The 16,167-nt window shown below is 40.8% G+C and overlaps 1 protein-coding gene across 10 annotated transcripts in view; it reads right to left on the reverse strand.

Moving 5' to 3' along the window:
• Nucleotides 1-15,927, reverse strand: part of CTNND1 (catenin delta 1) — a 44,575-nt gene extending 28,648 nt beyond the window's left edge. For 8 of the 10 annotated variants that reach the window (XM_046644235.1, XM_046644239.1, XM_046644237.1 and 5 more), the window contains exon 1: nt 15,699-15,926. The gene's annotated coding sequence lies outside the window, so the exon portion shown is untranslated. Of the gene's footprint in view, nt 1-15,698 lie in introns of all 10 variants that reach the window. The other 2 variants (XM_046644238.1, XM_046644243.1) reach the window with 2 other exon arrangements.
• Between the last annotated feature and the right edge of the window lie 240 nt (nt 15,928-16,167).

Consider the following 16,167-nt stretch of genomic DNA (forward strand, 5'->3'; position numbering starts at 1 on the left):
GCTTGGCAAGCCATGCTGTGGTAGGCGTCCCACATATAAAGTAGAGGAAGATGGGCACAGATGTTAGCTCAGGGTCAGGCTTCCTCAGCAAAAAGAGGAGGATTGGCAGCAGATGTTAGCTCAGGGCTAATCTTCCTCAAAAAAGAAAGAAAGAAAGAAGAAAATCTGACCTTCCAGGGGAAGAAAAGTTGCGAATTATTAACTATTGATCTTCTACTATAAATTATCACGCATAATCTTCTCAACAATTTCTGAGGCAATGTTGGCCTCATTTTATAGATGAGTAAACTGTACATCAGAAGCATTCAGTAACCTGCCGAGGTCATAAAGCTAATGGAAACACATCTGTTCCACTCCAAGTCCATGTTCCTTGTCCTTGATAGAGAGAAAGGAGTATGAACTTTCTATGCTTCTTGTGGTTAGAAGTCATTCTAACTCAAACAGAGAAATTAACCAAAAGTAAACTTTTAGGGGAGGAGTGGAAGGAGGTAGGAGAGGCTGGGGTGCAAGCACCTAGACCTTTGGGTCTTACCTTCACATTAAAGAACAAGACCTTACTCACAGTTCCGTGGAAGAACAGCTTGCAATCTACCTCAGATTTCCCATTTTATACAGAACAAGAACTCAGGAGGGAAGGTGCAAGGGACAAAAGTAGTATAACTTTGTACAAAATGACCTACCTTTCCAGTGGAAGGCCTCCTCTAGAAATCTGGCCACATACCACATTCTCTAATCACCCCCACCTCAAGGGAGAAAATCTAATCACAAATATCCCTACTCTAATTTTTAATGTGACATCTCACTAAACCAAAAGCAGAGATCAGTGTTGGGGTGGGAGACAGAAGGAACTAGAAGGAGGGAAGACTGTGCTAGCCAGCATCAGCACAGAGTGGAGGGATTGTTCTAGCGGTATGTTAGCAATCTGCCTCTAGGGCAGCTGTCCTCCTGGGCATCAAAGGCCAGTTTGTGTGTGTGCTCAGGGACTAGCCAGCTTGGCAAGAAGTTGAGGACTCAGCCACCCAATCCGCAAAGCAAGAAGAGATGCCTGTTTCACAGCTGGAATGGCGTGCAGGGAAAACACAAAACAAGGGGAAAAAGAAAGGAGGAGGGGAACATTGAGTGCTACAGGTGCTATTTCAGTCTAGACAGAGGCGGGAAAAATCCTAGGAACTACCAACCATCCTCTAGTTATGTGCAAAGAGAGAATTGCCAGTACCTCTCAATACTGAAATCAAAGAATGGGTAGGTTTCTCTAGCTCTGTATGTAGTAGGGGGTACCAATTAGAAGGATGAGACCTAGAATGTAAAGCCCCAGCATTGCCTGTTTCTCTCTGTCCCTTTCAGACCCAACAAGGCATCTTAAATATATATACAGTAAAAAAAAAAACATACAAATAAACATCTATCTCCTTCTAGAATTCCTTTCCTTAATTCCTTAATTAAATCCTAGAGATTTATAAATAATAGAAGCACACACAAAACTCAGTGAGATCCCCAATTCTAAGAGATCGGGGCCATTTATATAACTCAAGTGCTAAGATGCAAAAGGCCACAGTCAGAATTCACACTCCCTAATCCCTCAGAGTAGCTAGACGCTCTGAGACCCATTAGACACACAAAGGCTGCTCTCTTCTCAGTAGAGCCCTGTAGCAGAGCTGCTCTCCAGGGACAAAGAGATTTCACAGGAGAACCACAAAGACATCGCCCCTCTCCGTTCCCCCACTCCCAGCTTTCTCACTTCCTGTCACAGTAGCACCAGACCACAGTCTCCCAGAAACAAACAAATACAAAGTGCTGGATTCTGGGCTGCAGGCCAACCACATTCCAGGGCATCCTGTCTACCAATCACCAGCCAGAGCTCCCACTTTGCCCTGCTCAGTTCCTTATCATGTTCGGGAAAACAACCCTCCTCCCTGCTCCAAGCCAACACTACATAGGACAAAGCTCAGGCCTTTAAGAATCAGCAGAAAGATACTGTGTGTGGATCTAAGGGTTCAGAGGGGGTGAGGGGATTTTTAAGATTCCTACTTGGCAAATTTCTTCACTTTGGAGGCACTCTACTGGGGATTTTAAAGCTACTGCTGCTATTATACTCAGCTCAGCAACATGTGATACTTCCCAAAGAAAGCTTCATCATGGCAATCTGATCGCCAATCTAGATTCAGTCAACGGACTATTCCCACCTGGAGAACTACTTTAGGCCACATCCTCTGTCACCTTCTCTATCACCCTTTTCCACTGTTTTCAAAGTCTTTCAAACTCTTTTTCCCCACAGCCATAAAGTTGATTGTAAGAGGCCCCACAGAAAACAAACAAAGGCAGCAGACTCCACCCTACAAAGAGGCAGGATAGGCACCAGCAGGTGCTGGGAGCAAAGTTCCCTACTTCCCTAGGGGATGAGAGGCAGACCACTAGGAATTGCACAGTAGCCCTGGGAGCAAAGAAGTCAAGACAGCAATCTCAGCTTTTCCTACTCAGTACTCCCCCTGGAGTGGGTCAGGGGCTGTAGATTTGGAATCTTGTCAGAAAAGAAAGCCTCCCTTCCTAATAAGGTCCTTGGCTGATTCCAAGAATGGGATAAATGATACATTTTTCTGTTATCTTGTATAAGCCCACTGGATGTTAGCCCTAACCCCCAGAAGCAAAGATGCAGATAGAAGTCAAGCTCTAATAGCCAGAGATTTTTGAAATCCAAAGAAGGAACACCCTTTACCCAAAGGGCTCAAATTTCCTTGCAAAAAGCATAGCACTAGGCTCAGCACAGAGTTCTCCAACCAGAAGATCATTCTAAGCAACTAACTAGTAACATGCTATCATTTCTCATCTTTTCTCCTCTCTTCCTCCTTGACTCCTTCCCCCTTCTTGGATCTGCTAAAAGCACACTGGGCTGAACCCTGATTGAAACAGTACACGATGCAAAGGAGCTAAGTCTAAAACAGCAAAATTCAGAAAGAATTAATCTATATCTGGATCTGATATAACCAGGTAGAAAGACATGGGGCAGGGGCCGGCCCTGTGGCCGAGTGGTTAAGTTTGCATGCTCTGCTTCAGTAGCCCAGGATTTCGCCAGTTCGGATCCTGGGCGTGGACATGGCACTGCTCATCAAGCCATGCTGAGGTGGCATCCCACATGCCACAACTAGAAGGACCCACAACTAAAAAAATACACAACTATGTATCAGGGGGCTTTGGGGAAAAAAACGAAAAATAAAAAACCTTCAAAAAAATTTTTTAAATAAATTTTAAAAAAGAAAGAAAGAAAGATAGGGCAGGGATATACACAATAGTCTGCCATTCTAAGGCTGGATAGAAAAGAGAATATTTAGGGGCCAGTCCAGTGGCACAGCGGTTAAGTTCACACCTTCCGCTTTGGTGGCCTGGGGTTCGCCAGTTCAGATCCCAGGTGCGGACCTACACACCAGTTGTCAAGCCATGCTGTGGCAGACATCCCACATACAAAGTAGAGGAAGATGGGCACAGATCTTAGCTCAGGGCCAGTCTTCCTCAGCAAAAAGAGGACTGGAGGCAGATGTTAGCTCAGGGTTAATCTTCCTCAAAAAAATAAATAAATAAAAAGAGAATATTTAGCAACACTATATTTTAGAACAGAACTTCAACAGCAGGGCCTAGTTACTGCAAACTCTATCGTGGAAGCACACCAAAACCAAAGTGTAAGATCTCGTACCTAGCACTGAATCAGACTAATTCCCTTTTTCTCTCAAGAGTAACTGAAAAATAATTACAATTTTAGTATTCTTAGCCAATTCTCCCTCATTCACAGCCCAAGACAAATAAATCAGTCAATTAAGTACCATAGTGTGAGGCAGATATACAAAAAGCAGATAAAAATAGTAGAGTCAAGTAGGGGGCTGTTCGGAGATACTTTCAAAAGAGTTTTTTAAAAGGAGGGTTAGAAAAGACACACCCCAGACAGAGAACTGGACACACCCTTATCAATGCTGCTGCTGCTGCTGCTGCTCCAAAAGGATGCTTGGCGAGTTCTCAACCTCAAACTGAACAGGTGAGACAGAAAGGAGTGCTGACTCAGAAATACAGTCACCCCAGCGTGTGAGGGAGGGAAGGACACCAGTACAGCCAAGCAATTATAATTCATATTACTTCACCAGAGGTGCTGGTTCTAACTCTATCTAGCTGTTCGCAGACATGTTTAGAAAACCTAACCAACTGAATAATGAATAAGGAAAAAGTCAACGGAGGGGCCTAAGACTTAAGCTGAATACTCAATGGTTGAAAATCTAACTTCCCACATACCTCTTTCTCTCCAAATCAGGCCCAAAGCTGAAAGAATTAGAGGGAGGGGAGGCAGAGAAAAGAATGTGACTGGGAAAGGTTTAGCTACATTCCAACTAGCCAACATCCCACATAGTATTAAGAGTGCCTGAGAATCCAATCCCACTACATGAGAGTTGCTGGGACTCTGCTAACACACATCCAATTCCTCTGTCACCCCCCACCCCCAAACACTCTGAAAAGAAGCGTAATTGAGATAGCTTGATGAAAGCACCAGCTGTTTCCACCACTCTCCCTTCCCCCAACCCCAGAGACCACAGTTCAAACTCACATCAAACACTTAATACAATTGACTGGCCAGTAGGAAGGAGAAGCCTGAACTAAAATAGCAGGAAGAATGCCAACTGGCCCCACTTAGAAGGAATGCTTTCTTGGCTCAATTTAAAAATTTGAAACCTCTGTCATCCACTCCCCTCTGCCCAGTTATGTTCTCCTTTCCACAACCTACCCTCCTTCAGTGTCAAATGGATTTCAGTTTCTTCTCTACAACTCCTTGATCTATTTTCAAATGTCAAGGAATACAGAGGAGATATAAGGCTGAATGTAAAATAATGTCTGGGAGATTGGAAGGCTTCCTGGACTGCAACAGCCAAACCTAGCACAGGGCTCCCACATAAGGGGGGTAGGGGGGGCCTGGCCCGGTGAGGCAGTGGTTAAGTTCGCACGTTCCACTTCGGTGACCCAGGGCTTGTGGGTTTGGATCCCGGGTGTAGACCCACGCACCGCTTGTCAAGCCATGCTGTGGCAGGCGTCCCACATACAATAGAGGAAGATGGGCACGGATGTTAGCTCAGGGCCAGTCTTCCTCAGCAAAAAGAGGAAGACTGCCAACAGATGTTAGCTCAGGGCTAATCTTCCTCAGAAAAAAACAAAAGAAAAGGGCAAGGGGACAGGAGCCCAAAGCACCCATCCCTGTGTTTCAAGTAAGGAAAGAAAGGAGCGAGTGTTATGCTTCTGCACTTGAACATTGATGGTAACCTGACTTTCCAAGGCATGAGTAGCCAGTTAAAAGTATTAACGTGGGGCTGGCCCCATGGCTGAGTGGTTAAGTTCGAGCGCTCCGCTGCAGGCGGCCCAGTGTTTCGTTGGTTCCAATCCTAGGCGCAGACATGGCACTGCTCATCAAACCAAGCTGACGCAGCGTCCCACATGCCACAACTAGAAGGACCCACAACAAAGAATATACAACTATGTACCGTGGGGCTTTGGGGAGAAAAAGGAAAAAAATTTTAAAAATCTTGAAAAAAAAAAAGTATTAACATGATCAGCCCCTCCCCCACCCATACTCTAAGTTAGCCAGAGTTAGCCAAGGAGGAAGGGAAGGAAGCCAGCACTTCCTTTTCAGACAGGAAGTAACATTGGCCCTTCCTGTTGCATTTTAAACAAATTGTCCAGCTGAGTTTAATGCTAACATCCTCTCCTGAATTTGTTCCACAATTTCAAAATGGGGAGAAAAAATAGAGATATGGTCTAAAATTTCCCTTCCCCTTAACAGGCAAGTCCTCCAAACCATGCTAAGTGCTAGCATAACACCCAAATCAGGCAGTGACATCTGTAATTCCAAAACAACACAAGATACAGAGGTAGAAACCTTCAAATTAGCCACCTTCTCACAATGTCTACTACCTGAACTATTCTCCTCTACTTCTCGTATTAATTAACCACTCACCTAAGAAATCACATAGATATGTAGCTTTACTCAAATGTTCAGGTTTTGTGGTCCTCAAACCTCAGTGACCAGAATCACCTGGGAAGCTTTTCTAAAAAATACAATACATCAAACCAGCCCTGATGGCCTAGCGGTTAAAGTTTGGCACACTCTGCGCTCCATCTCAGTGGCCCAGGTTCAGTTCCTGGGTATGGAACCACATCACTCATCTGTCAGTAGCCATGCTGTGGTGGCAGCTCACCTAGAAGAACTAGAACTTCCAACTATACACAGCTATGTACTGGGGCTTTGCAGCGGGGTTGGGGAGGGTGATAAAAAAGGAGGAAGATTGGCAACAGATATTAAAGTAGGGTGAATCTTCCCCTGAAAAAAAAAAAAGCACAATCTCCCAAGTCTACCTCCCCATCCCCTACAAATCAATTTATGGACGGAATACTGAGAATTCATATTTTTAAAAAGCCCTCAAAGTGATTCCAATAGTCAGCTGTTGGGAACCACTGTACTGGCCTATCCCTGACAACCCTCTGACCACCACATTCCTCTGGCAGAAACGGCACTGATTACAAAATACATTATTTGGGCCTGCTTTACTGTTCACCAGACAGCTCAGATCATTGTTTGGTCTGGATTAGAGTCTCTTTGAAAGCATGGATTTAAATATAAGGATGGCTGGAATGACACAATCCTAAATCCTATAACCTGGACTCAGACCTAGACGAGCAGTCTCACTTCTTTGGAATCCTGAGTTGCTACATTGGAGGATATCCCTATTTACATTGCAGATTGGACAAGTGGATTATTTTTAAAATGACTTAGTTTCCTCCAAGGAACAAAGAGCTGTGTCACATATTTAAAGATTGGTTCCATATTCCATCCCAAAAGAAGTCCAAAGTCCTAAAGCTAGCATTCAAGACCCTAGATAATTCTAGCCCAGTTGACAATATAATAGAAATAACCAGAAACTCTGGATTCAAGTGTTACCTCTGATACTTATCCAAGCAAATCACTTTAACTTCTGGTTTGAGTAAGAGCAAATGAGTAGCAAAATGTTTTTAGAAGAACCATAAAGAGAAATATCTTCACAAGGAAGCATGTATCACTAAAGATTTAGGAAAGATGAATGGCATTGAAAGACATACTTTCAAGACAACTACAACATCTATAAATGCTGAAGTAATACATATCAAGCAGTTATTTAAAGCAACTTCAAAATTTGGGGGTCTATGATTGCCTAGAGTACTTCCTATGCAAGATAATACAGTTACCTGACCAAAAGAGAGGGAGACGAAGAGAAAAAAATGTTTCTGGATTGAGGTCATCTCCCAAGGACGGTATTAAGTAACAGGATGACAACTAGGTATAATTAAAAGGAAGAATAGAGGGTAACCAGGTCAAGTTCCAGGGCTAAACTTCAAACTAAGAGAGAGAGATGGAGACAAAGAGACTCTTTAACTGAGAGACAGACTAGCTAAACCAGAAATCTTGAGAGGGAAAGTAAGAATGGGTGATTCAAGTACTCTGGTAATCAAATATCCTGTTACTGTCATATATGGGGCTGTCATAGGACAGCAATCACTAAATAGCTGGTGCTTCTTCCTCAGTCCTACCAAAGTCAACCAGGCCAAGTGGCTCAGTACATATTTTAATAACACTGACTGCTTGAACATACATATGGAAAGGGAAAGCAGACATACAGTTAGTTATTGGGGATGATCATCTCCCCTGATGTGCAAGACAGATATGGATTTGGTGACCTATAAAGTAGTCCCTGAAGCCATTAAATCCCAATGATTAGGGTTTTGGGAAAGCAGGAGCTTTTTGGTCAAATGAGGAAAAAAAAAAAAAAGCAGCAGATAACTGGGGCAGGCACAATATTTGGTCAAAAGCACATAAACCAAACCAACAAATACACTCAAAAGGAAACTGTACCAGATCTGGGCTGTCACTTCTGTTCACAGAAAACTGACTATGTAGATAAGAAGGTGAAGAAACACTATTTCTCTGGGGAAGAAAATTTTAATCTCACTTCCCAAACACATACAAGCTTATTCTCAGTAGTTGCCCCACTAATTATCATTCTCCAAGACAAGGGTCATCAACCTATGCAAAATCTGCCACTCTGCAAATTACTTGCTGACTATACTCACATGGAGCTTCTGCAACGGGACAAAGATGGAGGCTAGGTCAGGTGTTGCCTCAACTGCTTACAAAGAATACACAAAAAAAACTGCTAAGAGCTGCTGTCTCTGGGGTCTGAAGTGAGGCGGAGACAACTTTTCTTTGTACTGTACAGTGCACGACAAGGTCCTGTATTATCTCCCCTTCCTCCCAACCCACATCTCATTGGACCTCCCTGAACAGGCTACTTCTTCCCACATCTCTTGCTCACTGGTAATAACCAGCCTCAGGGCCTTTGCACTTTCTACTTACATCTACATAACTCAACCCTCATTTCTTTTAGGTCTCTCTCAAACATCTTAAAAGTGAGGCCTTCCCTGACCACTCTATATTAAAAAACCTCACTCCCACCCTGGCACTTCTTATTTACCACCCTACATATTCTGCTTTATTTTATTCTTCGTAATATTATCACACTCTGACATACTATATATTTACTTACTTATTTATTATTTATCTCTTTCAACTAGAATGTAAGCTCTGTGAGGTCTAGTTGGTATACTGTTTATTCCAGTGCACAGCATCCAGCAGGCTCTAAAATTTCTTTCAAATAAATGAAGACATTTTACTTTCTCAATGAAAACAAAAGTTAAATCTTAGAAAAATAAATCAACTTTGTTTCATTTTTCTTTCTATACTTTTTTTCTAATTGTGATCCTAGGCCCATCAACTGGGGTCTCCTGTAGCCTCACCTGCAGACTTGGCTAATCTTCAGCAGAGTAGACATTCAAATGGCCAGCTTGGCTCTGGTTACAAAGCAGTCAACAGAGAGTAGAACAGCAGAGAGGTTACAGAACTCCCTCTTCATTCCAACAAAGAAACAGTGGAAACAAATCAGATTGGCACCAACTTCTCCTTTAAAATAGACTATACTCTATTTTAAAAGTGTGCTGAATATACACCAGCTATTTTATTTCAATGAGATTTACTTCACTTGCAATGAAATGGGAACTGTAGGTGCTCTGATAAAGGTATTGAAAAGCTGACCTAGTTTCTATAACATCTTATGTCCTCAACCATCAGAATATATTTAGGTTTCTTAAAAAATAAGCTCCCTAAAAGAAAAATCTTTTCACCCCGGAGACTTCTCAACACGATCCTGCATGCCAATATAGAACAACATGGGAAGCACATATAAAACTGGTAACTTACTCTGGGAAAAGTAAATTTCTTTCGCTTTACTGTCAGCTGAATCAAAATGAGTAATTAATTAATAAATGTGGATGAGATCTGAAAGTCAAAAAGACAAAAACTAACCTGAATTACTAGAAGAAACCAACCTTCTTGGATCACAACAATTAATCCTAATCTAGATCTAATTGAAATCAACCAGAAGCAGAATCCTAAAACTTGTACCTTTAGCACGAGTACAATTTATTCTATAATAAGAATCAGAAATTTCTTCCATATTAAATGTTAGTGAGGCAAAGTGATGCCCATGAAGACCACCAACCTAAGGGGAATAAAAGATAGGGGAGGCAAACAGGGAAAGGGAGACACCACAGAACAGGAAAGCCAACAAAATGGAGAAAACACAGGAGAAATCAACAGAGGGAAATATGGGTTTACAAAAATGCGGAGAGCTGGGGGAGTTATGATAGGAAGCTATGGAGCGCCAATAGAAATTAGTTTAAACACCATTCAGAACAGTAGTTTCACGGGTTATTTAGTATGAAGGGAAGGAAAAAAGAGGAAAACTTTAGACTGGAGGAAGCCTAAAAGTTTCCAAGTAAGGCTGCATCTAACACATATATTTCCCACAGTCCACAGTTCGGCTTTTCCACATATAAGAGGAGACCTCTTTCTTAGAAGCACACTGTTCACAGGAAGCATTGGTGAACTCAAAATTTCTGCATGTCCCAAGTTTGCAAACATCCATAAATAAGGGTTGAAAATAGAGAATGATGTTTTCTGGATATAAAAGAGAGAGGTTTACTTCAAGAAAAGGGAGAGTAAAAGCCTGCCTTCATTTCTATGTAATTTACTTCTCGTACAATCATTCATACTGAATGTTATCCTCCAAAATTCTGGTTGGACAAGTAAGATTTCAAGGTAAAGAATCTGGTTCAAAGTCAAGAATAATAAACCCAAACAAAGCTTTTTCAAGCCATTCTCTGCCAAAATTAAGGTTTACCTTTGGATGCTAGAGTTTGGTCTGTCTCTTATAGATACAAAAAGGTGGGAAAAACTTCTATCGCTTTTTTTCCCTAAAATATCCAAATCTCTGAAGACATTAGTGCACGATATTCAAGTTTTGCCACCTGTTTCTCTTCCCCTATTCACACCTCACTTCACTGTATTAAAAGTTATCCATGCCCATAAAACCTTTATCTTGGACAACCCTACCCATAAAACTCCCCAAACTTGACTATTACTAAAGACACTTTTTTCCCCATTAAAAAAAAAAAAGCAAGTTAGTTTACCCATTCAGAGAGCCCATTTCTTCTGAATATAAACATCCATATTTACCATGTAGTCTCAGGTTTTAAGAGATCTTAAAGGGCATTTATTCCAACAGACAAATGATGTTTGAATTCATTTAATGCTTTAATTCTAATAGCAAACAATTGCAAGGTAGTCCCATGAGGTGGGCACCATTCTATGAATTTTACATATATTAAATCACTTAATTGTCACAGCAATCCTATGAGAGTTAATATCATTGTCCTCATTTTACAGACAAGGAGATCAATGCATAGAGCAATTAAACAATTTGCCCAAGGTTACACAGCTAGTAAGTGGCAGAGCAAGAGCTGAACTCAAGCAGTCTAGCTCCAGCATCCATGCTCGTAACCATATGCTAAGCTGTCTTGCCTCTCCATATTTGTGGAACTCTCAGATTGGAAATTCCCTGTTTGGTCATATATCGATCAAACAATATAGAACAAAGCATTTGTGGCAAAATGTTAACAATTGGTGAACATTACTAGTGAAATAGGTGAAAGAAGGGTATACAGGGAGTAACCGTGCTATTCTTGTAACTTTCCTGTAAGTCTGAAATTTTTTCAAAATAAAAAGTTAAAAGTTGCTTTTATCATCACATAATGAGACATGTTTTGAGAAAGTGATGAGCAAATTATCTACTGGCCAGCAAAGAGGGCTTTAAGAAAAGAAAACTCTGGATCCTTATAATGTCCCCACTATATGCCTGATCTAAATGGCACACACCACTCAGCCCACACCAGTCGGCCACAGGCCCACTGAAGGACTCACTGGAGAGGAAGTGGCCCTAAAAATGGGGAACACTGGTCCTGAACCAGAATAGTAAATGTGGGCACTGTTCTCAATGCTTAATATATAATAATCAACAACATGCAATTATTCCAAGTAGAATTAGGGGAAAAAATTACTTCCAAAAATATATTATAAAATATAACTAAATACAAACCAATCCATATTTCTCTTATTAGTTTTGACCAGACAGGCATTCTTCCCTCTTTACAATATTCCTGCCAGACTATATCAATGCTTTCTATTGGAAATGTGGGAGGCAGCTGCATTGAAGCAAAGCAATCCCTATTTCAGCTTCTTATGGTATTTAACCCCTTTTTCGAGGGAAGAGAACATGAAATCACATACAGAATACCTAACCTACGGTTCATTCCTTTAGGCATGTTTCTTGTTACTATTATTCTAAATTGTCCATGAAAATTAATTTGGATTCTTAAACTCATAAACTTCCCATACATTTTGTGAACAAAATCTCTTGAAGTTTCACAGTGGAAGCAGTGACAAAAAATACAGTGATATCTAAAACATACTTTCTTTGAAACACTGATGTTCAAAACTATCATCCCAAGCTTTTTATATTTTTCTTAACAGGTATAAAAACCACTCACTTACAACATGGCTGAACGCCAATACGTGCCCGCTGCTGCCCTGATATGTTCTAGGTAACCAGTTCCTCTCCCCTAGCAAACGGCTACATTCAAGATTTCAGCGCTTGAAGTTAACAGCTACCTATATTATGAAACGAACCAACTAGGACGCTTACTTTTTTACACTATTCTTTGGATCACTTGCCCAGAAAGAAAACAGAATTAAAGAAAAATTGAAATGTTAAATCTTCAATTATTTCCAGGAACTTTACTTAAAAATGGAAGGTAGGAGATGCGTAAGAGGTTGAAACTACAGACTGCAGTAAAGTTTCAAAATTACATTGCGATTTTATTAATCCATGTTGTATTGCTTCCTATCTCAATTTCCTTTCAGCCTTCGCCAAAAGTCCCTCACTGATTCCCATCAAATGCCTTATTTAACCAAGTCTTACTGAACACCTCAGTACATACCAGACACGAGGATAGGTGCTAAGAGAATATGGAGATAAGACAGTACCTACACTCAAGCAATTCAGTCTAGAGGAAATGACAAAAATAAATAGACAATTTTAATACAGTGTGATAAACATTATTTGAACTACCTGCTACAAGTCTCTCCCTGAAAGTCATTCCAAACCACAATGGCAATAGCATTCCAAACCACATGCCTGAAAATTCTCTGCAAGAAAAAATTTCACTGATAATCAAATGAAGTTTGAGGCATTTCCGATAAGTTTAAGAAATTAGGACAGCAATGGTGTGCATATGGAAAGATCCCTGTTCGAAAGATAACATCCATTCCAGCAAATTCAGCTCCCCATGTGCTTTATGGAAAATGGATTTTTTACATACATTATCCCAACACAGAGTGGGTTGGAAATCTAAGTGAAGACTGACCCTCCACAAGATGAAACACTCTTGCCTCTAGCAAGGGCTCATTTTAGTTCTGGCTCTTGTTTCCATTCTCTCTGGAGAATGGCAGTGTATTAGTGGTTAAGTCCACGGACTTTGTAGTTAGTCAGACCAGGGTTTAATCCTAGCCTTGGCCACTTACAGGCAATGAGATTTTCAGCAAACCTCAGCTTCTCTGAGGCTCAAATTCCTTAGCACCCCCCCCCCCCAAAAAAAGCCAAAAACACAGTTGTTGTGGGAAATTAAGTAAATACTTTATGCAAAATGCTTAGCACACAGTAAAAAAACAAGGGAGGATGGGAGAGGGAGGACTAGCAGTTAGTAACAGGGGACCATCAGGTACCAAAATAGAAAGCAATCAATTATACAGAGCTAATCATTTTGTTATTCCAATTGAATAGTGATCTATGCTTGATTTATTTGCATCCATCCTATCTCACCCACCCATCCCTAGAGAGCAACTACCTCATAAACCTAAGGCTGAAATGCAATTATTCGGGAGCCGTTTTTTTTTTTAAGATCTCCAATAGCCCCAATTTTTATACTAGCTGAGAGAACATGTTCTAGCCCCTCTGACTCTCCATAATTGGAACCCTAAGAAAGGCACTAGAATTCTAACCACCCAAAGGAGACCCCCACCTGGAACACAGACCCGCTACCTTAGTCACATAACAAAGAAACCAACAATATATAGGAGTCAAACAAGGAAAGCAAAATCTGCACAACTCATACTTACTTGTCATCATTTTTTATCCCAAAATCAAAATGAGCAAAACAAAAAATAAAAGATTTACTTATTCACACCCCTTATTATATTTCCTGAAAGAACTAGGAGAGGTGAGGTAAAAGACAAACCTTCCATCTTATCATCCCAAAGGCTTTACAGTACACACCAGTCAAAACAATGCTTCAGTTCGTGGAAACAGTCCTGGACCCTAGTTAACTAGGATACTCACTGCAGCTACACAAAGCCCAGTATCTAAAGCTGGACCCAAATCACCACCACTCAGTCATCCAGAACCTATTTTCAAACTGCCTTTGTACTCCTTCTTCAGATTCCCTCATCCCTCCCCCTAAAGGTTGAGTGGGAAACTGACACTGTGGCAGAAACAGAACCAACCCTCCAAAGATCCACCAAGAAACCTCCCTAGGCTGGAGTCAAGGCAGAGGGAACATTTGAAAGAAATGTGGAAAATATTAAATAAGAACTACAGCCCAAGAGCCTATACACGTTGTCGTTTTTTTCTTTTTAACTGCACTTGCTATAATTATGACATCCAGACATTAAAATTTTACTGTAGTTCTTGCATAGATTATAGTATATTAATAGGAGGAACAAAGTTCTGTTTCCCCTGAAGCCACAACCTCACAAAGATGAAATCACCTTTCAAGAAATACTTTCATTCTAGAAAACAAATTCAAGGAAGAGTTCTACTCTAAAAAGAATTGGGAGGAGGGAGGCACGAAACCAGAGGATTACTAAAGATACATACCAGTTTAAAGCTAATGAGCAGCTTACATATTAAGGTCCATCTTGTTACAATTAGGGCAGTATCTATTCCAACCAGAATTTTCAGACTGATTCGCATTTTCAAAGGGAGAAGGAAGAGAATACCCAGTTTTCAGCTACTGATGAGTTGGCTATATAATTACCTAGAATCAGTATTTTTGCAAGAATGTATTTGCAAAAACAAAGCATACCTTAAGATTAAATATAAGATATGAAAGCACTCATGGGCCTTCAGCTCTTACAGACTTTTGATTTCACAGCAAATTAACCAAACAAAAAACTCACCTCCAAGAAAACAACTTTCAGTTTGGTTTAAAGATAAGAATTCCCCTTGTTCTTTCTCAAATGCATTCTCAACACCAAAGTCCGTACGTGTTTTCTCTTAACCTAACCTTATTTAATCCAAGGCCGTTTCAGAGAGCACAAAGCTGAAAATGTTTCCAGGTGTGTTGCCACTTTACTCAGGTGAACTAAAAAACATGCTTAGAATTTCCTTATCCCTTTAAGGACATAAACCAAACATTACTGTACTTGCAGACTGAACATACAACACCTCCACAAATCTTTGCAATCAAAGGTAGTTTAAAGAGGAAGGGAATGGCAATTCAGTTAACATGGATCCATTTGTTTTCTTTTATAAGGCAAAGCACGGAGGCTAGATCTAGCAGGAGAATAAGGCTCCCACCCACCACACCTGGAAAAGTAAGAGGGATCCACCCAGGAACAGCAAGGCTGAAACTGATCTGGGCTGCTCCAACTCCCTGGGGAAAAAATACCACCATTTAAGCTGCAAAGCTCTTTGCAACTTTCCACTTCCACAAATCTAATGATAAAAGGAGAAAAAAGTTTTGAAACACATGAAGAACCATCTGTATAACTAGCTTCCGACCGGACAAATTCCTTTCTCAACCCACAAGCAACATGCCAGAAAAACCAACTTTCGGTTTGGGCTCCGAAATCAGAATTTTGTTAGCTTAACCCAGAAAAAATATAAAATCAAAGAACATATCAAAATGTAAATCTACAGAATCGCTCTCACCCCGCTGAATCGATTCACCACCCCAATATCAGAGAGACCTAGAAGTTTGTTTCTGGGTCTTGAATATTTTACCTCTTTCTTCATACAATAAAATACCAAAATTCCCCAAAGTAAGTAGAAAAATTAGTAATTGCTTAAAAGTCACCCGTCAGCATAGCAGACTCTTGTTTTTAAATTCCCTCTGGGTACCATAAGACGAAAATTCGACTTGGCTTATCCTCCTTTACCCGTCTGTACACACATTTTTAAAAAGGCACACACCTCAAACGTGGACTTCTAAAAACCAGTCCTTTAGGAAAGAAACCCAAGGCTTCGTCAACGAGTTGAGAAAGACAAATCCAGCAAGGCAGTTGATTTTTCGCCACCTCTTCCTTCTTTCAGGATCTTTCCTACTCTTCTCTCTCTCTCTCCCTCTCTCCTTTTTTTTCTCTCAGATCCAACACCTAAAATGGAAGTTACACCCAGCCAAAGGCTAGAGAGCCTGGGTGGTGACAAACTGATCTGGCAGCCCTACCCCCTCACTTTCCTAAGTGATGTCAGCCCCTGAGAACTTCCAATAGGAGCCAGGCATAAATCAGGGAGCTGATTTTATCCAATAGGAAACTTTATTATAGGAAATTAAAAAAAAAAAAGGAAAGAGGAGGAGAGAAAGAGACAGGGGGCAAGTTTTATATATATATTTACATTTAAAGTGGAGACTATACAATCTCTGAGGAATTACTGCAGAGCT

The sequence above is a fragment of the Equus quagga genome, chromosome 17 (genome assembly GCF_021613505.1).
Source record: "Equus quagga isolate Etosha38 chromosome 17, UCLA_HA_Equagga_1.0, whole genome shotgun sequence".
NCBI classification, from domain to species: Eukaryota; Metazoa; Chordata; class Mammalia; order Perissodactyla; family Equidae; genus Equus; species Equus quagga.